At 37.7% G+C, this 24684-nt stretch overlaps 1 long non-coding RNA gene across 1 annotated transcript; it reads right to left on the bottom strand.

Annotated features, from left to right (window-relative positions):
* Positions 1 to 613: 613 nt before the first annotated feature.
* On the bottom strand, positions 614 to 15951 carry LOC306653618. Its single transcript, XR_013761766.1, has 3 exons — positions 15632 to 15951; positions 14767 to 14912; positions 614 to 721 (listed from the first exon to the last, which is right to left on the bottom strand). It is a non-coding gene; the product is annotated as an uncharacterized lncRNA (long non-coding RNA).
* Positions 15952 to 24684: the final 8733 nt, after the last annotated feature.

The raw sequence follows: 24684 nt of genomic DNA, 5'->3' as shown, positions 1-24684 counted from the left end.
CCATTGGTATGGCCAATTGACTATTGACAAAGATTCAAAGGTAATTCAGTGAGAACATCTACTGGTGATAAAAAAAACTACCAGTATATTAGGAATAGAAGAGAATGTCTTCACACTGATAGAGGATATCTACAAAAATGTGTCAGCTAACATCACACATCCTGGTGATAACCAAATGTTGTCCCCAACACATCAGTAACAAGGTAAGCACTCATATTATCAGGATAGTGCCGAAAAAGAAGCAAAAGACATACATTCTGGGAAAGGGAGAGAGAAAACTATCACTTATGATAAGATTGTCCATAAGATCCCAAAGAAGCTGGGCAGAAAACTCCCCAAAGTATTAAAACTAATGAGACAGTTTAGCAGTTTTGTAGGGTGCAATGTATGTAAACAAAAATCAAATGTATTTCTATTACTAGCAATATACAGCTAGAAAGCAAACTTAAAATCAATACCATTTAAAACTGTTCCCCCTAAGTGAAATACTTCAGAAAACATCTTAAGATGTAAAAATGGTAAATTACTTAAAAACGATAAAAGAACATCTGACTAAATTGGGAGATATAATGTGTTTATGGATTAGAGGACACAGAGGACTATCTGTACTCACCCAGGGAAGAAATTCTGGGGCATGATGTGAAATGACTTGCAAATCTAGGGCGAGTTGGGACTTGTTCATTACTGTGGTTCCATGCAGTATTGGTGAGCACTCTGAAAACTTTAAGTTCAATAATCAGAGTTCAAGTTTCCATGGACCTTTCTGTTCAGTTGGGGTAAAAGTCATTTTCTTTCATACCTTAAATGATCCTCCCAAGTTCTGCTTAAGTGGATGGGCGGGATTCAGGGCAGGATAAGAGGCTACTCAGGAAAGTGGCTGTTCCAGGTCTCTATGTCCCTCCTGGTCTCCTGCTGTTTGCCCGCTAAGCCCTGTCTTTGCTCCCCATCCCCACCCACCACGCCTGTCCCTTGGCTCCTTATTAATTTGGGTATCTAAGGCCAGATCCTCAGAGAGGCCATGAACATTGGGAAACTGGACACGAGCTGGGTGTCCAAGCTTGGGATGTCCTGTCCTCACGCCTCTTATGCTCGCTGACATTGGAGTTTCCCACCCCTCAGCCAAGGGGCACAGCGACCTGGCAAGTTCCTCTCTGTTCTCAGGTGACCCTCCGCCACCGGCCACCAAATCCTCTGCCCTGGGCTTTCTCTCACCCCAACTCCTGCTCATATTTGGACCTATTGTTTTATTTCTGTACAAGCAGAAATTACTTGAAATATAAAATGGTGTTCCTTAGCTCAGAGGTGGGATGATCAGAATCAATTTCTAGTCCTGGGTTCAAGCGGGTTGGGAGCATTTCAGTTGGTTCTTTAGATTCTTAACTGTCACTTTTACGGGAAGAATCGCGAGCTTCCGGGTGTCTTTTGAGGCCAGTAGGGGGCGCAGGTGCGCAGAATTTTGCACCCTTGTGGGGAATCCCCTGAAGCCCCGAACTGGGCCAAGCAAAGAGCTGGGCCTGGATTTCGGTGTCCAGGGGGTTGATTACCGGCGTCTCGGCAAAGTTCCTAGTCCCAGGCAAAGAAGAGTCCGAGCAGGGCTCCCCCTTGCTCCTGCCGGGCTCTGTTCTGAAATGATGCCCTTGGAGGAGATCATGAAAAGTTCATTGCGATTCCCTCCACGGAAAAATTTAGATGAGGATTTAAAAGAATCTTCCTACCTAGTTAAAATGTTCTCCGCCAGGTGCTAGACAGCGTTCTCTTTGATTTTTTTTTTCCCAAAAAAACTCTCCATGGTTACGAAGGACTAAAAAATAGTTGCTTTTTGAGGGACTCACTTTGAAACTACTGCAAAGAAAGAGTTGGCCTTGGAGGGTAGTGTAGGGGCGGGGAGAACAAGCAAAAGGAGAGAGACCGGACCTACCAGCAAGGAGCCAAGAGGGTAGTTTTCATTTGCTGGGTTAGAGGCACCACATTTGCCCTTGCCCACTCTGGAGTCTCTACCACTTCTTTTGAATCCCTTATGGATCCACTCAAAACTGCTGTCCACCAAGAAATCTTAGAGCTGTTTGCTTTATTTTCACTAACCTGCTTTTCAGTCCTGCAGTTAGGGAAATCTCTTGTTTCATTGTCCCATTTATGGAACACCAAAAAACTTGAGTCATGAATAGAAAATGTAACTTCCAAATAAATATTCATGATTTTAGAGTTCAAGTATTCTGAGTAACATAATAGGCAAATGATCACTGAAATTGACAAATATTAATGATATCATTATTAATGACAATATATTGTTATAAGCTCTAGATTGAACTTTCCAAACTATTTTAATGCACCTGCATCAATTTCATTGAATTATTGGCAGAATTGAAAATTTGGGACTTAATGGATTAAGGTTGACTAGCAGTACACTGTCTCCCCTCCCCTGCATCTTCTCCCCTTGCAGAAGGTTGCCTTCTGGGCCTGGAGAGGTTTAGGTTGAGGGAACAGGTTCAGAACTTGAGGTCATCAAATCAAGGACTAGTTCTGACTGGAGATTCAAGGGCTGGAGTCCTGTTCAGTAGATAGTAGACCATGTAAAGAAAAGTTTCATAAAAGTAATCATAAGGGTTCTCTACAGCAACCCAGACATTTCTACTGTTAGGCCTCATGCAGGTGTTCCACCTCTCCACCTTGTGTTTAGTCCTTATTCAGTTTCTATTTTTTAATGTGACTGCAAGTTTATAGTTAGATTCTGATCTATATCCCGACAGCCATCTCCAGTTGCCCTTGCTCTGGGCAGACTGCCTCCCAATCTGGTCCCTATCTGGAGCTTAGAGTTTTTTCTTCTCCCCCACCTAGAATATACCTTCCTACCTTTTCCCATCAAATCTGCTCTAGTTGAGATAAATCATTCACCAGCCTCACCCCACCCTCCACTTCCCTTTGTAGGGGCAGATTCCCATTTTCCAGGAGTTTCTCCCTAACAAAGTTATGTGTATTTCTAGCAACTTGCTAAAGTCATTTATTAATTCTGGCAGTTTTCTAGTGAACTCCTGAAGATTCTCTGCCTACAAAATCATGTCATTTGCAATTGAAGACAGCTCTACTTCTTCCTTTCAAATATTTCTTCCTGTAATTTTCTAACTTTGTTGTTCTGAACTGCTGAACAGAAGTGGTGATTACTGGTATCCTTGTCTTTCTCCAGTGTTTGTGGATGCTATTCAGTCTTTCCTCATTAGATATGAAATTAGCTTTGGTTGTAAGGACTTTTTATCAGGGTGAGGTGTTTTCCTTCTATTCCTTGTTTGCTTAGAAATTAGAACATGATTTGGTGTTGAATTTTGTGAAATGCTGTTTTTCCATTTATTAAGGTATTGATTAATTTTGTCAATGTAATTAACTGCACTGCATAATATTCTATTGATAAAAATAATTTAACATTCCTGAGACATAATACATTTGATCACAAGGTATTATCTATTTTATAGTACTTTTATAACAAAAATGTTTATTTTATACTTATTGAAACTTAATTTTTTTTATCACATAAGGACATGGGAAATAAACTGGCTGTTATAACTATAGCTTCATATTCTGAACTCAACTCTTTTGAATCACTTTTTACATCAGTGTCCTCTCTGCACTTGCCCACAGAACATAGTCCTAGGTGTCTTCAAGAATACTGGGGAGTCCTCATCTTGAAAGAGGCTCCACCACTGTCTTCTGTTGATGCTAGTGGGAAGCTGATGCCTTCACCACAGTCCCACTCTATGCATAAATCCCTCACACCAGCCTCTTGGTCATTTCCTCTGCCTTCGGCTTTATTGCTTGGCCTGTGATAGGCAACCCTTTTGCGTGTTTCTCACTGATAAAATGTAGTTCAGCTTCATCTATTTGTGGGTTAGGTCTTGTACAATATTTTTTGGGTGCTTTGCAAGAAAATATGGAATTGTGATCATTTCTCCTACAGTGAATATTTGCTTCAGAAATATGGAATTTCTGTCCTGATGCTGTTTCCATGCTTTTCTGCATCTACATTAATCTTGCATTTCAATGCTAAATCATAGTGTAATATTTTTGAAGGCATTATAAAATGCCAGTCAAACTTGACTTTTTGACATTAACAATACACAGGACAGTTAAAGGGATGCCACTATAAGCTGCAACTCACACGTGCACAAGCTAGGATAATTCTTTAACTACCAACTGGTTGGCAGTACTGAGATGCATCCCAATTTCAGACAAGCTACACTGTGAAGAAAATAATATATTTTATAACTATTAAAATATGATTTTTTTCAGGTTTAGAATGATCACCAATTCACACCAATGTAAACAAGCAAATAACAATCCCAAGAGCCAAGTAATAAGTGTTAAGTAGAAAGTTAGTCAAACAAAATATTGTCTTTAAGATGAAATTGGTATTGGTCCAATTTGGTTGTTTTTAAAAAATTTTTTTTAGTTGTAGATGGACACAATATCTTTATTTTTTTATGTGGTGCTGAGGATTGAACCCAGTGCCTCACACACGAGGCAAATGTTACACCACTGAGCTACAGCCCCAGCCCCCAATTTGGTTTTAATTCCCTTTATTATCATATGATTTACATTTCATTTTTCTGAGCTGTATAAAAAAATAAAAGTACAAATGTTCTTCAGTCATTTAGTAAATTTCAAAGCCAAGTCACTAAAGACAGAGATTCACAATTGCCCTCAACCTTTCACTGAAAAAGAATCATGTGTGAAGTCAATGACCTTCATCAGTAGGTTCCCTGCTTTGGGCAGCTAATCTTATCCTGCCTGCAGAGAATGAAACATCTGCTTGTTTCAGACCCAGAAGGCTCATGACATCCTTCCTGGGCTCCTGGGTCTCCCATCAGTTCTTGCAGAATCTTGAATTTAGACAGAAGAGATGCTACACAAAATGCCAACTGCACACCTTCAGCAGCAGGATGATGAACAACGTGGCCAGGATTCAGGATCAGCAAGGTCAGCCCAACCTGGTGCCACATTGAGGGAGGGCATGGGGACACGCTGGGGACGCAGATCTTTTGGCTGCCCATGGTTCTTAGGCTATCTGGGCCCCCAGGAAGTCCAGGTGAGTGTCTCTCAGTGGTTGCAGTGATTCTTGGCCCATTTTACAGTGTTTTTACATCTACTTTCCCAATATTCTGTGTTTATTATGTCTCTGCTCACCAGGGATGATAGTTCTAGTTTGCTTATCTTAAAATATCCTCATGTGGACTGGGGTCTTAGCTCACTGGTAGGGTGCTTGCCTAAGAGGCCCTGGGTTTGATCACCAGCCCTGTAAAGATAGTGATGATGATGAGGAGGAGGATGATAGCAGTAAGTATAAATAAAATAATTTAAAAGTCCTTAAGTGATTATGTTGCTGGTGGCCTCATTTACTGAGGCCTGGGTTTGGCAGTATATTATTTTCTCCCTTGTTATTAGAAAATCATTTTGTCAGTTTGGCATTATTTCTTTCTGAAATATTTGATAGAATATCCAGTGAAGTCATATGGGCCTAGAGTTTACTTGGTAAGATTTTCATGAATTCAATTACTTTCACATAGGTTGAGCCATTGAGATTTTTCCATTGTTTTTCCTTGTATGAATTTTAATAATTTTTTTCATGGTATTTGTTGATCTAAGTTGTAAGTTTATTTTAACCCTAAATGTTTTTCATATTATGTTGCAATTAGATACACAGTGCTGTCTTTCTGTGTAATGTCTTAGGACTTCTTTATCTTTTTAACCTTTATTCCTTGATATTTCAAATTGTTCTCTGTCTTGCTTTCACCTAGTTTATCAATTTTCTGGAGCATTACCATCTGCTTTCTTGTTTTTCTGTATTGTGTCATCGTTTTCTATTTCCTTTATTTCTGCTCCTATCTTTATTCTTTCCTGGCATCCACTTATTTTGATTAATTTCCTAGCCTCTTAAGATGGAAGCATGAAGAAAACATCGATTTTATCCCTTTGTTCTTTTCTAGTGTAAGCAGTTGGAGGAGTTAGAGGGAGAAACACTCCCTTAAGAACTTCTTCAGCTGTAATCTATCAAGTTTGATATGTTGCATTTCAATTTTTCATCAGTTCAAAAGTTTTCTATTTCCCTAGTAAGTTTTTTTTAAAAAATTTAACCCATAAGTAATTATAAAATAAATATATTGCTTAATTTCAAAACATTTGGTTGGTTTTCAGATTTGTTATAGTCGATTAATAATCTAATTCTGTTGTGATTAAAGAATACTCTGAATAAAATCTGTAAGATATTTTTTAGACTCATTTTTTGATCTGTTAGTCATATTTATAACTGTGATAAAATACCCTAGTTGTTTATTCCTTTCTAAAAGAAGGAATGAATTATTTTTTCTCATGATTTGAGAAGGTTCAGTCCATGGTCACTTGGTCCTATTGTTGTGGGCCTTTGGTGAGGCCAAATATCATGGTGCCGGTCTTGTAGTAGAGCAAAGGTGTTCACATCATGTTGTCTGGGAAGCCAGAGAATAACAGGGTTGGAGTGGGGGGTCCAAATATCCCTTTCAAAGGCATGACCCCAATGATTTAACTTTCCCAACTAGGTCCTAGCTCTTACAATTTTCATTTTCCAATGGCATCATCAATTGGGGACCAAATTTTTTAGCACATGAGCTTTTAAAATGTTCTGTTTAATCATAAAGTGAGTATCTCCTCTCTTATTGACTGGAGGTAATGTTATATATGCTTGTGGTTTTCAAATCCCTTATAGCTATACAAATTTTTAGTCTACTTGTTCTATCAGTTACAGAGGAATGAGTGTTCATGACCCTAATTATGATAGATTTCCTTTAGTTCTTGCCATATTTTTCTTCATATATTTTGAAGCTTATGTATTAGATATGTGCACATTTAGAAATTTTATGTTTTCTTGAAGCATCAACTCCATCATTATGAAATGTCCCCTTTTATTTCTGATAATATTCCTTGTGTGGAAATTAATTTTTTGGATCTCATATTTTGTACCATGTTAACTGGATTAAGTCATAATTAAGTTACCCAGAATATCCTTTTCTACAGTTCTGCATTAATTAATTTGTGGTGTATTTCAGTCCATATTATTTTTCAAGTAATCAGTAGAAGCTAGAAAATGAACTCAGTTTTCAAAATAAGGATCTTCACAGCTACAAGGAGAATGTAAATCAAATCTGTTTGCATCAAAGATCTTTCTGCAGTAGTCATCTTGAAGAATACAGCTGTTCATGCTATAGCCATCTATTTTGTTTTCGTGCTGCTGAGGAATAGGAACTGATGTAAATTGGTGCTGGTTCCTGGAGCCAGGGTATAGGCCTTTACATGTGGCAACTCCTTGGCTATTGAAATACTGCATAGGTGGCTGGATCACATCCTATTCAGCTCAATGCTTTTCCAACAATTTGGCTAGAATCTGGCAACTCTCGATCTTACCCTTGGGCCAAGCTTAAATTAAGTTCATTTTCTTAAAAAGAATATTGTTTTGAGATCACTGTACTTTGTTTAGGCAAATTTTTAACACAATGTCTGAGAGCAAGGTGCTCTCAGCTCGACTTTGTTCTCAATGCATTATTTTGAATTCTTTCCTCTCTTCACTCTCTATGTGTAAGTTTCCTCATGTATCATGGGGGATTGCTTCTTTAAAGTGATGCTTCTCAGACTTTTCTAGATGATAATGACTTATACTCCCAAGTAGGGAATAGAGGTAGAGAGCTGACCACAGCTCTTTAGGATCTTGGGGAAGGGGTACACATATAAGCGAATCTTGCCCTTTACTCTTCACATGTATATTTATTTCGCTGTTAAAGTGAAAGTTTGTATTTCTTTTCATTGAGTGAAGTGACATTCCAGAAAGAGGCTCCTTGGTTGCTCTAGGGCTTCCATAGTCCCTGGTAAACTGACACGTGCCCTGGGAATATCTCTGCTGTAGCTTTAAAACTGCTCTGAAGGATATAGCTACATGTGGAGGCACTGTGTATTCTTATGTAAACTATGTAGAGTTTCTGAGAAAGTTATGTGACATTTATATTTCTACTTTAGCATTTCACTTACATATAAAATTTTATTCTTTAGTAAATTTTGTGTGAGGGTAACTCACCCTAAATACTACTAGAGTTTCTCCTTTTCTTTTCTTTGCCAGGGGCCATTGGGTTTTACTTTTCTCCCAAATGTCCCAGATGTTGGATATTCTCCAAGACTATATGGATTACAGAGGTGACTCCCCTGCCACTACATCACCTAAGCCTTTTTTTAGATTTAATGATCATATAGGTCCATGAAGAATAATAAGGGATGTGGGAATGTTACAGAGGAAAAAGGTGCAAAAACATTATTCAGAACCAAAAGAAGATGAAAAATTCGAGGAGAGGGGACAGCACTATGTGAAGCAGGGATTGAGAGCAGGGTAGAGACACATGGGCAGAAATAAACACCCATATTCTAGTCAGGTGATATAAACTATGGGTACTGGACCAGATGTGAAAATGTTGAGTGTCTTCAAAAATGTGTAAGTTGAGTTTCAGTGACAAAAACTTTCAGTGTCTTGCAACATTCAGCTCAACAATTGTGTACGTATTCAGGATTAGTTAAGAAAATGAATATTGATAGTATAGAGATCCCACAAATCAAGCAGGGGGAAGGTAAGACCAATTATTTCTATGGACAATAGGGAATGTAGGCAATTACCCAAGAACTCTGTTTCATATGTAATAAAATTGATGTGGGAGAATGGGAAAAAGCTTAAACAGTGGATAATTTTTGAGCCTTTGGTAGAGTATCAGCTGCAGAAATAAGAGTTTTAAAATTTAGTTCAGAGTGGTCTCTCGGATCCACTTGATGCCCTCCAAGTACTGCAGTAACCTGGATACTTGCAGAAATGCCATTGGCACATTGAGGAATCTCCACTGTCAAAACATGATGAGTTTATAGTTCCCCTTCCTGACCTGATGCATGGTGGTAAGTGGAGAACCCTAAAGCTTCATTGAAAAGCAGATGCTGGGTCATCAGGCAGGCTCCTAAGTGCTTGACTTACTGCTTGCCTAAGTAAGGATTGTGTCTCAGCAAATACAAACTGCCATAGAGGGTGGATATTTAGAGTTGCCTGGGAATAGTCAAAACTGAATGTTAAGTCTGTTTTAATGTTAAGTCTGTTAAGTGCCAAAACTTTGGCTGCATGTGTTTTAAAAACCCAGGCTAGAGTGTTATGGTGAGTTTTTCTGTAAAGTGATGTATTGTCCCCCTAAATTTAGATCTTTCCCATGGGATTTATTTAAAGTAGGGGCATGCCTGGATATGGAAAGGACAACATAGGCATTTGGTTTAGGAATGACTTGATTTTTTCACTTCCCGAAGAGTCCTTGAAAAGACTTAAGATCTGTTTGTTTGTTGTTGTTCTTCTCTATGTAAAGGCTACAGCTATGAGCGTGTGGATGGTTCTGTGAGAGGAGAAGAGAGACATCTGGCTATAAAGAACTTTGGACAGCAGCCCCCATTTTTATTTTTCTCCTGAGTACCAGGGCAGGTAAGCCACATAGGTATTGATGAAAGCAGACCAAGGAGTGGTGTAGTACTTTTACATCCCAACCATTGGTACATTTTTCCATAATACTCTGAAAGGTGAGTTTATTACCAAGGAGTATAATAAAAGGAGAGAATCAAGGCAGTCGACATAGTACTGGACTTCTACTTTGGAGCTCTTTTCTGTCCAACCTATCCAAGCTGTGATGTCACAAAGAAGTGAGGCTGGAACCCGAGCTTATTGGAAAGTAATTCTAAACTGCTTTGAGCTTAATCTGCTCTGACCTGGGATGTCCTGAAACTTTTTTTCTTTTTATAATTTCGAGGAAGTTTTGTTTATGTTCAGTGGAGGCAGCTCTCCTTCCCAGCCCTGAATTTGGAAAATAAAATAATCTCTTTGCTAGTTGCCCCTCCTCCAGGAGTACCCCTGGGATAGTGTTGTAAAGTTTAACAAACATTCTGTTGTTTGAAATGTGATTACAGTGAAACTGCCAGCTATTTGTAATTATTATGGCATTGTCCATCTGACTTAAATCATAAATATCATATGACATCTGTGATGCTTTGTCAGTTACAGAGTGCTCTCATATACTATTAAATAACTGGAAATCAGTTTTGAGAGATGGAATTTTCCTTACATCCTGAATCAAAAAGACCTTAAATTAATTTTGAATTCATAATCTGAGTTGCATTATCTTATTTTTTATAGAACTTAATTCGTATGGAATAGATATAGGAATACAAAAAGGATGTGTGACCTTGATGAAAGAGAGATTAATATCTTTATGAAAAGAAATTTCAGACTTATTTAGAAAACATCTGTTAAGTGCTTTGTACTATATGGGTATATAAAAGAAGTGTTAGATATAATCCTTGAGTATAAGCAGATCATTTCTCCAGCATATGTCTTATCTGTTTAATAAACTAAAAAATAAGATATAATCAGACTCCTTTGGCCTCAATCTCTTCCAAGGTCACGTGCCACACCCTGCATCAGAGCCATTCATTCGGTTGTCTCATGGTCAGTCTTAGGGGAAACTGGAAGGATCTGGTCAAATGCATCGTCAGGTTGGGAGAGGAATTCCATTTGTGTTTTAAAGATTTTATTATTCATATTTAGAGAGCAGATGTTTGAATCATCTAAAATTAGGAAGAAAGAAACCTCTGCTTTTCCGTTAATCTCCCAGGAGTCCTCAGTATATTATCTAGGACCTGAAGTGGTCCTGGATGTTAACCTTTTCCAAATAGTGATGGTCATATTTGCTATCACGTTTTTGCTATAGTTCTGCAGCATTTTCATTTAATGGTTTCCTTCCAACTTTCAAGAGGTGAGGTTATTACCACATGTTGCCAGCAGGTGGCAGTGATAGCTTATGACTATGTCCCAAACAACTAAATACAGCTTAAAATATTAAAATATCCCCCTTAGTGAAGAAGGGCTGTGCTAGCCAAGTTTTTTTTTTTTTTTATTCATTGTACACAAATGGAGTACAACTTTTCATTTCTCTGACTGTACACAATGTAGAGTCACACTATTGGTGTAATCATACGTGTACACAGGGTAATGTTTGTCTCATTCCACCATCTTTCCTTCCCCCATCCCCTCCTTCCCCGCATTTCCCTCTATACAATGCAATGTTCCTCCATTCTTTCCTTACCCCTCCTATTTCCTCCATTCTTTCCTTACCCCTCCTATTTCCCCCCCCCCCCCTTGTGCATCCACTTATCAAAGAAAACATTTGACCTTTGGTTTTTTGAGATTGGATTATCTCACTTAGCATGATATTCTCCAACTCCATCCATTTACCTGCAAATGCCATAATTTTATTCTTCTTTATGGCTGACTAATATTCCATTGTATAAATATATATATATATATATATATACCACAGTTTTTTTTTTATCCATTCATCTATTGAAAGGCATCTAGGTTGGTTCCACAATCTAGCTATTGTGAACTGAGCTGCTATAAACATTGAAGTGGCTGTGTCACTGCAGTATGCTGATATTATGTCCTTTGGATATGAACTGAGGTGTGGGACAGCTGGGTCAAATGGTGGTTCCATTCCAAATTTTCTTAGGAATCTCTATATTGCTTTCCAGAGTGGCGACACCAATTTGCATTCCTGCCAACAATGTATGAGTGTACCTTTTTTTTCACATCCTTGCCAACATTTATTATTGCTTGTATTCTCGATAATTGCCATTCCAATTGGAGGGAGATGAAATCTTAGTTTTGATTTGCATTTCTCTAATTGCTAGAGATGTTGAACATTTTTTTCATTTATTTGTTGATTGACTGTATATCTTTTTCTGCGAAGTGTCTGTTCAGTTCCTTAGCCCATTTATTGATTGGATTATTTGGTTTTTTGGTGTAAGTTTTATGAGTTCTTTATAAATTTTGGAGATTAATGCTTTATCTGATGTGGATGTAGTAAAGATTTTCTCCCACTCTGTAGTCTCTGTCTTCACATTATTGTTTCTTTTGCTGGAAGAAGTTTTTTAGTTTGAATCCATCCCATTTATTGATTCTTGATTTAACTTAGTGCACTTTAGGGGTCTTGTTAAGGAAATCAGATCCTAGGTCAACCTGGTGAAGATTTGGGCCTACTTTTTCTTTTATTAGGTGCAGGGTCACTGTTCTAGTGCCTAAGTCTTTGATCCACTTTGAGTTGAGTTTCATGCAGGGTGAGAGATAAAGGTTTAATTTCATTTTGTTACATGTGGTTTTCCCAGCACCATTTGTTGAATAGGCTGTCTTTTCTCCAGTGAATATTTTTGGCACCTTTGTCTAGTATGAGATACCTGTATTTATGTGGGTTTGTCTCTATGTCTTCTATTCTGTACTGTTGTTCTACATGTCTGTTTTGGTGCCAATACCATGTTGTTTTTATTACTATACCTCTGAAGTATAGTTTAAGGTCTGGTATTGTGATGTCTCCTGCTTTACTTTTCTTGCTAAGGATTGCTTTGGCTATTCTGGGTCTCTCATTTTTACAAATGAATTTCATGATTGCTTTTTCTAGTTCTATGAAGAATGTCCTTGGGATTTTAATAGGAATTGCATTAAATCTGAATAGCACTTTTGGTAGTATGGCCATTTTGACAATATTAGTTTTGCCTATCCAGGAGCATGGGAGGTCTTTCCATCCTCTAAGGTGTTCTTCAGTTTCTTTGTTTAGTGTTCTATAGTTTTCACTGTAGAGGTCTTTCACCTATTTTGTTAGATTGATCCCCAAGTGTTTTATTTTTCTTTGAGGCAACTGTGAATGGGGTAGTGTTCTTCATTTCTCTTTCAGTGGGTTCAGTACTGATGTATAGGAATGCATTTGATTTATAGCTATTGATTTTATATCCTGCTAGTTTGCTGAATTCATTTATTAGTTCTAGAAGTTTTCTGGTAGAGTTTTTGGATCTTGTAAATATAGAATCATGTCGTCAGCAAATAGAATTTGAGTTCTTATTTTCCTATTCATATTCCTTTAATTTCTTTGGTCTGTCTGATTGCTCTGGCTAGAGTTTCAATGACGACAATGTTAAATAGAAGTGGTGAAAGAGGGCATCCCTGTGTTGTTCCAGTTTTTAGATGGAATGCTTTCAGTTTTTTTTTTTTCCCATTTAGAATGATGTTGGCTATGGCCTTAGCATAGATACTTTTTACAATATTGAAGTTTGTTCCTACTATCCCTATTCTTTCCAGTGTTTTGAGCATGGAGGACTGTATTTTATCTAATGCCTTTTCTGCATCTATTGAAATGATCATATGATTATTGTCTTTAAGTCTACTGATGTGACGAATTACATTTATTGATTTCCAGATGTTGAACCAATCTTGCATCCCTGGGATAAACCCTACTTGATCATGGTGCACTATCTTTTTAACATATTCTTGTATGTGATTTGCCAGAATTTTGTTAAGAATTTTTGCATTTATGTTCATCAGGGATATTAGTCTGCAGTTTTCTTTCCTTGATGTGTCTTTGTCTGGTTTTGGTATGAGGGTGATACTAGTTTCAAAGAATGAGTTTGGAAGGGTTCCATCCCTTTTTATTTCATGGGATACTTTGAGGAGAATTGGTATTAGTTCTTCCTTAAAAGTCTTGTAGAATTTGGCTGAGAATTCTGGTCCTGGGCTTTTCTGGGTAGGCTTTTGATAGCATCTTTTATTTCATTGCTTAAAACTGACCTGTTTAAATTGTGTATATCCTCCTAATTCAGTTTGGGTGGATATTATGTCTCTAGAAATTTGTGGATGTCTTTAAGATTTTCAGAATAGCTTCTAATTATGTTTTATATTTCAATAGAGTCTGTTGTGATATTTCCTTTTTCATCATAAATTTTAGTAATTTGAGTTTTCTCTTTCCTTCTCTTCATTAGTGTGGCTAAGGGTTTATCAATTTTGTTTATTTTTTCAAAGAACCAACTTTTTTGTCAATTTTTTCAATTGTTCTTCTGTTTCAATTTGATTGATTGTAGCTCTGATTTTAATTATTTCCTATCTTCTACTACTTCTGGTGTTAATCTGTTTCTTTTTCTAGGGCTTTGAGATTTAATGTGAGGTCATTTATTTGTTGACTTTTTATTCTTTTATTGAATGAACTCAATGCAATGAACCTTCCTCTCAGCACTGCTTCTGTAGTGTCCCAGACATTTTGATATGTTGTATCAGTGTCCTCATTTACCTCTAAGAATTTTTTTTTAATCTTTCCCTCATGTCTTCTGCTATCCAGGCATCCTTCAATAGCATATTATTTAGTATCCAGGTGTTGGAGTAATTTCTATTTCTTGTTTTGTCATTGATTTCTAATTTCATTGCATTATGATCTGATAGAATGTAGGGTAGCATCTCTATTTTTTGTATTTTCTAAGAGTTGCTTCATGGCATAACATATGGCCTATTTTAGAGAAGTATAACTGTGCTGCTGAGAAGAAAGTATATTTTCTTGTTGATGGATGGTATATTCTATATATGTCTGTTAAGTCTAAATTAGTGACTAGTTTCTATAGTTTCTTTTTTCAGTTTTTGTTTGGAAGATCTATCCAGTGGTGAGAGAGGTGTATTAAAGTCACCCACTATTATTGTGTTGAGATCGATTTGATTTCTGAAATTGGGAAGGGTTTGTTTGACATACACAGATGCTTCACTGTTTGGGGCATAAATATTAATGATTGTTATGTCTTATTTATTTTTGGTTCCCTTAAGCAGTATGAAATATCCTTCTTTATCCCTTCTGACTAATGTTGGCTTGAAGTCCACTTTACCTGATATGAGGATGGAAACCCCTGCTTTTTTATGCAGTCCATGAGAGTGAATATATGTTCTTTTTCATTCTTTCACCTTCAGTCTGTGGATATCTTTTCCTATGAGATTAGTCTCTTGAAGGCAGCATATTGTTGGGTAGATGATTCTACAAGGCAGAGGGGTAAAGGTATAAGAGAAAGTTACTGGTTATATGAATGAAGGCTTCCCTTTTCATTCTCACTTCCCACCCATCTCAGACTTTTGGTTTCTGCAAAGTGTTAAAAAGAAACAGCAGTGTTGCAGAATTCTTAAGGGTAGTTTGGAACTAGAGAATGCACTTACTTTTCTGCACTGAGAAGTGACATGGAAAGTTAATGAAGTCTTTATAAAAATTACAAGTTGAAGCCAGGCATGGTAACATATACTTGAGGCAGGAGGATGGCAAGCTGAAGTCCAGCCTAAGAAACTTAGCAAGACGTTGTCTCCAAATTTTTACAAAAGGGCTGGGAATGTAACTCAGTGGTAGAGCACCCCTGGGTTCAATCTCCAATACCACCAGAAGAAAAAAATTAAAAAGAAAATTACAAGCTGGTTTTTTTAAAAAAGTATACAGATCCATCAGTGGGTACTTTCTACTTCTTCAAAAATGAACCAAATAAGCCCCATTGCAGAATCATGTAACAAACAAATAAGAGTCATGAATGGGAGACAACTGGACACAACACAAGGGACCCAACATCTGCCTGTGTTTGTGGTTCTTTGTCAGAAGAACCGCAGGTATCCTCTGGTTATCCATTCTCTTTCTTTTCTATCTGTAACTGTTATGCATTAGGGAAGTTTGTGTGTCAAGATCTCTTGGGGATGATTTGTTGAATGAGAATTAACCTGATTTGGACTATTTTTCAATATCCTGGTAACGTTGAACAAAATCTTCCATCTGTTCCTTGGAAAAAAACTCAGGTTCCACAAAACTGAGGAGAGAGTAGAGCTCTTGGAGGATGTTTTAGATAGGAGTTCTAGTCAACAGGAGACTGAAGACCACTGAGAACTAGAATATGTAAATAAACACAATTAATAGTCTCTAATATTGGGAAGCAAAACTGAGTTACTCATGACAACACTTACTGAAACGCAGAGTGGCATGATTCAATGGAATGAGTTAAGGCACATGAAATCAGGAGGCTCAAGTTCAAGTGGTACTCTCTGTTTAATGTAGGAAACAATACCTCTTCAGTTTCAACTAAAAGAAGGGGATAATAATCTGTAAAGAAGACACTGTCATAGGAATGTAAGTAACATCACTTTGTGAACTCTGAGTATTGCACGAGTATTCACTATGTGAGGATTCAAACTATGTTATGACCCACAAGGGGGAGTTAACTGGGGCATTTGAGTAAATACATACACCCGAGGAGTTTGAAAAGCCAGAGCCATAGTATATCTGTTTATAAAACTTTGCAGTACATCAGATGCAAGACATCAAGATTTCTGGATGTTTCTGGACATTCTGCCATAAGAAGTCCAATACAGAAAGGACTTCTTTAAATTTTTGAGAAATGGCTAGGAATGTGGCTCACTGGCAGAGCGTTTGCCTAGCATGCATGAAGCCCTGGGTCAATCCCCAGTATCACCAAAAGCAAAAGGAAAGACACTGAGAAACAGATAAGAACACCAAGAATAGGAGAGACTAATGAACTAAGAAAAATATTAACAACAGATATTAGGCCAAGCAAGGTCAACCTCTTAACAAGAACTCATACCAGGAGAATTAAATAATACAGCAAAGTGGAAAAGTCATATCCTAAGTATGTATATTATTTTAAATATTAAAGTACAAACTCCTGGCAAAGAGACATAATTAAGGGTCCCTACAAAGAAGGCAAAGAGGGCACCAGAGAGAGAGGATGCTGTACCAGGGAGGAGATAACAATATTTGAAACTAATAAAAACTGACTATATCTCCAGTAAAACTCTAAAAACTGCAACTTCTACACTATTAAATATAGAATTCGGATCTAAGATTTTCCTCTAAATGAACTCTAAAGTTAAGTGATTTATTATAGGATGAGGACCAAATTTCAATTATCACCTCAGAACTTACCAAGTGTGGTCTCATGAGTGGGCAGACTTTCACCAGGTCAACAAGGAGAAGGTGGTTCACGTTCCACTGGCTTCTCAGAAAAAAAGGGCAGCACTAGGCTACACTGATCTTTCTCACCTGCTTTGCCAGAATGATACAAGAGATCAAGAGAAGGGAATGAAATCAAGGGTATCATACTAAGAAATACGACAGATGAAACACTGGAGGTAATACTCTATAAAAAATTGGTCTCTTCATGACTCCATGTGAATGGTCAAATTTTTCGACTAGGTAAATTGGGGTGGGGTAAGCAATGTCCTATACACCTGCAACTGCAGACAAAACTATAAGATCACTTTTTAAAAGAAATTAAAGACACTGAAAAGAGAGTTGAAACATCTCCAAAAATACAATGCATTTTATTGGGGTAGGGTTGTACTCATTTGATAACTGGGTTTCAATAAGCATTATCTCCTATATAAAAGAGGAAGGAAAAGTAATTAGCCATATTAAATACTTTTGGCACACCCCTAAAAAAAAAAAGTACATTTAGCTCTGCAGAAGTCTTGACTAAAAAAGTTTCAGTTTAGTTGACTCTGTATAAATCTAAACTGTTTTTAAAGGAGAGTTAGAGGGGAGAAGGAATGATGAATAGATGGGATATAGGATTTTAAGCCAGTGAAACCACTCTGCATTATACTATAAGGGTGGATATGTGTCTTTTAGCAAGAGTGAACCCATAAATTATTGTTTTTATACTTGTAAAACTAAGTGGGTCAAGCAAAACAGTGGATAAAGGACAATTCCTGAAAAATCAAAAGAAAGATCTGTGTAGAGGATGGCCTTCAAAAAGGAAGGGTTCTTCCTCTGAGGCTACAGAGAAAATTCAGAGGAACAGAGGTGCCTACTGCCATTCACCTAATGAGAGTGGTGCAGGTGATGAGTGATCTGGGGATCCAAAGAGAGGGCAGGAAGTCCAAGGAGAGCACTGGGCAGTGGAAGCAGGGGATGCATTTAAGGGTTACAAGGAGATAGGGTTCCAGTGAGGTTGGATGGTGGTTATGACATAGGTGCTGAGTGTCTATTTTATAGTACCATTCAAAATAGATAGATCCTATTCCTTAGGAAGGACTAGACACAGGTTTGTATATACATGAACATCTAAAAATGCTTATTCAATGCAGAAGGCCAAGTGAGGTGGATTTGTTTCAATGAATGAAAGTAGGTTGAATCACTCATCAAAGGAAATTATTTTCAGAATGCACAATATAGTAATGGAGAAATATAACCTTAACAAACATACTGAAAGAATATACCTATGTTGTTGGAATTCTTACTATGAGTCAACATTATAAATATCCCTTTGTTACTGAGGTTCTTTACTCCACTCAGAAAAGCATTCAGAACAGACTGAGATATAAAAACATATTTCTGCTGAATAAGGTGACACTCCAGTGCTTCTAGATACTTAGAGAAGCTCTCTTAGAAAGAAGGGCCATGGCACCAAGTGCTGGGTTCGAATGTCTGCTCAAATGCCTGCTCTGCCTTACTAGGATACCTGCTCTGTTAATTTCCTCATCTGTAAAGTGAATGATAATACCTGCCTACTAGGGTTTTCATGAAACCTAAATGGGACAATTTATATAAAGTACCCAACAACATTTATGTACCGATTTTATTATCTTTTGAGACTTGCCACATATTACCTTGTATCATGGATGTCTTTATACTTCTTATCCCTCTACTGGCTCATGGGGTAGCTCAATGATTTACTTTCCTGGTTATTACCAGTAACTTTCACAAAATTTTCTTTCCATGGAGAGACTTGAAAATAGTTATATTGGATATTAAGAATGTAAAGAAGAGCTGGGGGAATAACTAGTGATAAAGCTGTTGTCTACCATGTGGGAGGCCTGAGGTTCAATGCCCAGTGCCATAAAATGAAATGACATGAAATTAACATGACATGACATAAAATGAAACAAAGTAAAAAGAATGAAAAAGAGGGAAAGCATATACTCTTCTTAAGAAAAGTAAGATAATGTGCTCATTTAAAAGTGAATTAAATAAAACAAAATACTGGATGAAGTCATAAAATCTATGACCTAGTCTTTAATACTTCAAAATAAGATTACATCAGAAACTGATGGACAACAATTTTTTTTCTGGATGAGCAAAAAAAAAAAAAATATTTAAAATATTGATAAGGCACTTTGAGAACAGAAAATTCTGAATATTAAAGCAGCACACAGGGCAGGATGGTGCACATCTATAATGACAATTACTTGGGAAGCTGGAGGATGGCAAATTCGAGGCCGCCTCAACAACTTAGTGAGACTGCCTCAAACTAAACAATGCAAAGGGCTGGGCATGCAGCCCAGTGGTAAACTGCCCCTGGGTTCAATCCCTGCAACCAAACCATAATTTAAAAGGATGAATTAGAAGTATATTCCAAACTTTCTTTCTAAAAAGTTAATTCTATAGCACTGATTGCTACTTTGTTATTTCCAGGAAAAGCCTCCTATATTACAGTAAAATCACCAGACAGCAGTCATGAAAAGTGTCTATGCAAGTTACAAGGTAACAAATCTAGTGTCTAGGCAGGATGCTGCGGCACCCACCTGTAACCATGAAGACTGTGGGAGCTGAGGCAGGAAGATTACAAATTCAAAGCCATCCTTGGCAACTTAGAGAGACTCTGTCTCGACATTTTAAAATAAAATAGAAAGGACTGGAGATATAGCTTAGTGGTAAAGTACTCCTGGGTTCAATCCCCAGGACCAAAATGAAACTAGAAGTCTAGGAATCTTCTAAACATCAACCATATAGATTTTATCTTAGTTCTCAAAATAGTCATCATTTTATAGATGAGGACACTGACGTTCATGGAAATTAAGTAACTAACCAAAGAATACATAGCTAATGAGTAGAGGTTAGACACAGGACTCCCACCATGCCTGCTTATGCATACACAGGACCCAAAGAAGACAGAGCAAACATATCAGGAAAGTGGCAAAGTACCAAACAATAAGAAAAGACAAGACTTCCACACACTCAGCACAGTTTCTGAGAGTACAATATATTCATGATTTTAGAAACAGTGCATCTTTGAAGCAAATCTGAAAAATTAATTAAGATACATTAAAAAGACTGGTATTGCTAGGCATGGTGATGCACACCTGTGATTACAGCATCTTTGGGAGACTGAGGAAGGAGGATGACAGGATCAAAGCCAGCCTCAGTAACTTAGTGAGGTCCTATGCAACTTAGTGAGACCCTATCTTAAAATGAAGAATAAAGAGGATTGGGGATGCAGCATTGTAGTTAAGCACCCTTGGGTTCAATCCCTGGTACCAAAAAAAAAAAAAAAACTAAAACATAGAAAGACTGGTATTGATAAATTCTGATATTAATAAGCTAGTTTCTTATTTCTTTTTAACTTTCTTAAACCACAGGATCTAAGTCTTTAACTTGTTTACTAAGCAAAAAAAGTTCTAAGCACAATTTCTAAACTAGCACTATCACATGAACAGAAGGAAGGTATGGTTAAGTGGAAGGTCTTACAGTTACCCAGTCATAGTTTAAACACAGATTTAAAATGAGACTGGAACTAAGCATTCTCCATTTCCATTCTCCAGTTATCAGTCATGATGCCTCTGTACACAAAACCCTCTCACCTGCCTGCCAGCCTCCTGCTAGTCATTAGCAGAGGAAGCTAAAGTGCCACTTTCCTGGGAAGCTTTCCCAATTGTTCCACCAGGAAAGAGAGGGAAATATATCTAGCTAACTTGAAGCACAATGATCCTTCGCTTGGTTTGGTCCCTCTTTGAGAATGTGATGAAGGTAGACTGTCCCCCTAGAAAAATGTGTGCTATCAAAAAAATTAAAATATAATTTCAGTGGATTTTATAACTTCTAAGGACCCAGGTTAGGAATTCTTGTTTTAGAGAAATAAATGAATACCTCATAGGTATTCAACAGCACATGAAAACGTGATTCCTGCTTTAGGTCTTGCTGAAGATGGGTTCTTTCCTCCTTGTCCCCTGCATATGTTACACAGGAAAGACCTGGAGCAAATCTAAATCCAAGAAAAGAGGCAGATGAACCCAAATGCTAGAGCCATGAGATGGTGTGTGCATGTCATGAAAGGACTGCAATGTGCAGACACCATTCATTAGGTGCTGATCCCAGAAAGAATACTGGGAGTCCAAACTGTTATCCAGAATAATGGTTAAACCTCAGGGGAAGGTCTGCGGTAAGCAGGGAGAAGGATCAGGTCCAAGAGGGTCTTGTGCTAACTGAAAATGCAATGATGCTTCTCATTTTCGTTACTTTGTATGTTTCTGTGGGAAGGATGAGGCCATCAAGCCTGATTCTGCTAGTCATGGATAGCTTCCCACATCCAGCTACATCTACACTGTACCTTTCCATCTCTTCTTTCCAGATGTTCAAAAACAGATGAGGGACAGAGAATCAGAAATAGTCCTTCATCATTTAACCTTCCTGCCAAGGAAATGATGAGAGCAATCATCTGGAACAAAGCAAGAAGGCAGTTTTGATCATTTTTCCCCATGAGAAACAACCTCAAAGTTCCCACAACCGTAGGGAGAGAACACAAAATCTTATATGTGACTTGCTTTGTAAAGAAATTAAATATAATCTTCCACAGGTAAGCCCCTCAGGGAACTTGCCAAGGGAATTGATGGTGTTTGATTACTTCAGGAGTTTACAAGCAATGAGGCTCAATATTATTGAACTTGTAACACAAAGAAACAGGAAACAAGACAAATCAATAAAACCAAAATGCCTGACGGAAAAGAGCAAGAGCAGTTTGAAAACATCAAGCAGAAGTGCTGAGACCTGACTGCAAACAGGACCCACACATCGTGGCTTCTGCCACTGGCCCGGCTATGCAGATGAGAGTGCTTTCCTTCTTCCCCGACTGTCTCCCGCCTTCTGTGTTTTCCTTCCTTCTGTATAAATTTATAGAGTGCCTTCTATTGGCTCAAGTTCTATGTGAACAAAACAGATAAAAGCCCTTGGTCTTTTTTAGTTGGTATGTTATGATTATACTGAATACTGGGATTTGTTATGACATATTTGTACATGCTCATATCTAGAACACACATTCAAATGGGGAAAACAGACAATAAATCATTCTCATAAGAAGTATGGGTATAAAATGAAATTTCGTAAAGCCAAATGGGCATACTTCAGGAGATGCCTGAAGGCACTTATGACTCTAAAGTTGCTGTGATATACAAGGAAAAAGAATGCTCTTGACAAACAAAAACATGTGAAGAGCTTGATTCCCAAACACTGTGCTATTTCTGAGGGAAAAAAGTATGCCCTAAGGATCATATTCAAAATCCTGTGAAAACTATATGCTCAAATAGTTCATATCAAAATTAACTTAAGTAACCCAAAAAGGAGGAACTCATGATTCCTCATCAATAAGACATTTAAGCAAATTATAAATTCTCCTGGTGGCATATTATGCAGCCAGTTGAAAATGACTATGAATATAAATATAATAAAATTCAACATTACAGTGGCAGTGGTACATTAACAAATAGAAACCATATGAGCTATATATGCACTATAATTTCACTGATGGAGAACATACCTTGCTGCTTGCAGGTGGTTAGAGTGCTGTGATGATAGAGTAGCAGTTCACTTTTTTTCGACATGATCATATTAATTTTATAAAGGAAATGATTTTATTATTTAACTATCCCAGCCCGAACTGTGCCCAGAGCAACCCTCTTATAAGTTACTTGACTGGATTAGAATCATTCTGTTTAGTGTTCCCTGAGGATGCAATTTAGAGAAAGTTTATCTTTTATTACCATATATCAGATATGTCTACAAAAATAAATTTGGAGTCATTAGTGAAATCTATCAAATATCTAAAAAAGAAACAATAATAATGCTACATAACTCTTCCTGATAATTGAGGAAGAACACTTTTCATTTTTTTCTATAAGGCCAGATTTACCAAAATACTAAAACTAGACAAAAATATATAAGGAAAATTGCAAACTAATATCTTTCATAATGTATATGCAAAAATTCTGAACCCTCTTTTACCAAAACAGATTGAGAGTTGGTATATATTTAAAGAATTTAAACTAGAGCTGGAAAGGCAAAGGACAAGTGGAGTTTTCTGGCTCTTAATGAAGTCAGTAGGACAATTTCAATGAGAGACAAAAGAGATTACAGGGAGGATACCTCCAGAAATCCGAGTTTCATAGTTATCAGTGCAGGAATAAACCAGGAACAGATTTCTTTGCCCAAGAAAGCTAAGAGGGATCAGTGATGAATCTCAGGGGACCCTACTCTCCGAGAGGTCATATTGTGTTCTGAATAATGCCAAGATTGATGAGGTACACCTGGCCTAAGTAAGTAGCCTTCAACATATGGTCAGACTAGCCTACATGCAGCACTGCTCCAGCTCAAACTTTATATATGTAAGGTGAGCCTTGGAGGGGATGATGAACTTCTAAAAAGATGATGAGAACCTTGCTCATTCTCACCAATGACCACTGGTGAAACTTTTTTGGGATTGGGAAGTTTTTATCCTCTGATTTCTGATCAAGCTGCCTCTGACATACATCATGATTGCACCAGGATATCTTTGGTATCCTTCAGATAAGTAATCCTTGTATGATTAACCCAAGGGGTGTCATGACTGAACTTTCCATTAATCCAAGCCCACCCATGACATATGTCAACCCAGGGCAGTACTGCTGATACCCTGACGGAAGCATTGATTTCAACACATCACCTAATGATCAATCCCCAAGGGGGGGGGCACATCTGATTCTCCAGGTTTCTAGGCTCTACTGCATCCCCCCTTTCAAGGTCATTAGATGGTAAAGTTGTAGTTTGGAAAACATAGGGTACTTCCACTGCATTTCTGTATCACAGTAGAAAAATGGAAGCAGTCCCACCCCCACTGAGGAAGGGAGATTAAAATTAGAAGCAATACAGTTAACTCCATAAAGTGTTACTAAGGAGGTCAGAGTCAATTTGGTTCTTAGGCAAGTAAACATGCTTAACACAGAGAAATGGGCCCTGAGCTCGGGCCCATTGACTGCACTTCTAACTCGAGTAATTAACTCTTCTCATAGATACATTTCAAAGCTCAGATAACATAAGGGTAATGACATGATTCTTAACCACCCCCACAACTGGAAAAATCCACTCCAAGGTTGTGATCTCTTAATAAAAGTTAGGCATTTCACGTCCTAGTATAAAAATAGATCTTGTAGCTAACAGCTAAGACAGTAATGAAATGTGAGGAGGTATTTTGGTGGAGGTGAACAGTGCTTGTTCCACACTAACATACCTGGCAGGTCTTACCGAGGCCCATCTCATCTCCCAGGATGCAGCCATTCTGACAGTGGAAGCGTTGGGCCAGCCAGTTGACTCCCTCCAGTTGATAAGGGTGTAGATGAATTCCTAGAAATAAAATACAACAAAACCAGAGAGTAGACACATATGTGGGCTAAACTGTAAGACTTTGAATGAAGAATATGACTTACATTCCCCTAATGTCAAAGTTTACCGCCCATATCTTTTACTGAGAAATTCTATGTATAAAAACATTAGTTGATTTCCAAATTACTTTATGTGCAGACTTGGGTCACCAATCAAAGCCCTAAAATAGCCTGTCCCCCTGACCTGTTCCCTGTTAGCTGGAGGCCAGGTGAAAGCCTGTGAATGTAGTGAATTGAAATCACCAAGATGTCATGCTGCCAAGGATGTTTCAAGGAAACCATTGGGTGTAGATTGACCAATGTGTTAATTTAAGGGTGACTCAACATTGGTTTTGAGTGATTTTATGATGGAGTAT

This window comes from Sciurus vulgaris, assembly GCF_902686455.1.
Source record: "Sciurus vulgaris genome assembly, chromosome: 1".
Classification (NCBI taxonomy): Eukaryota; Metazoa; Chordata; class Mammalia; order Rodentia; family Sciuridae; genus Sciurus; species Sciurus vulgaris.
This window is presented reverse-complemented; position numbering and strand designations above follow the sequence as displayed.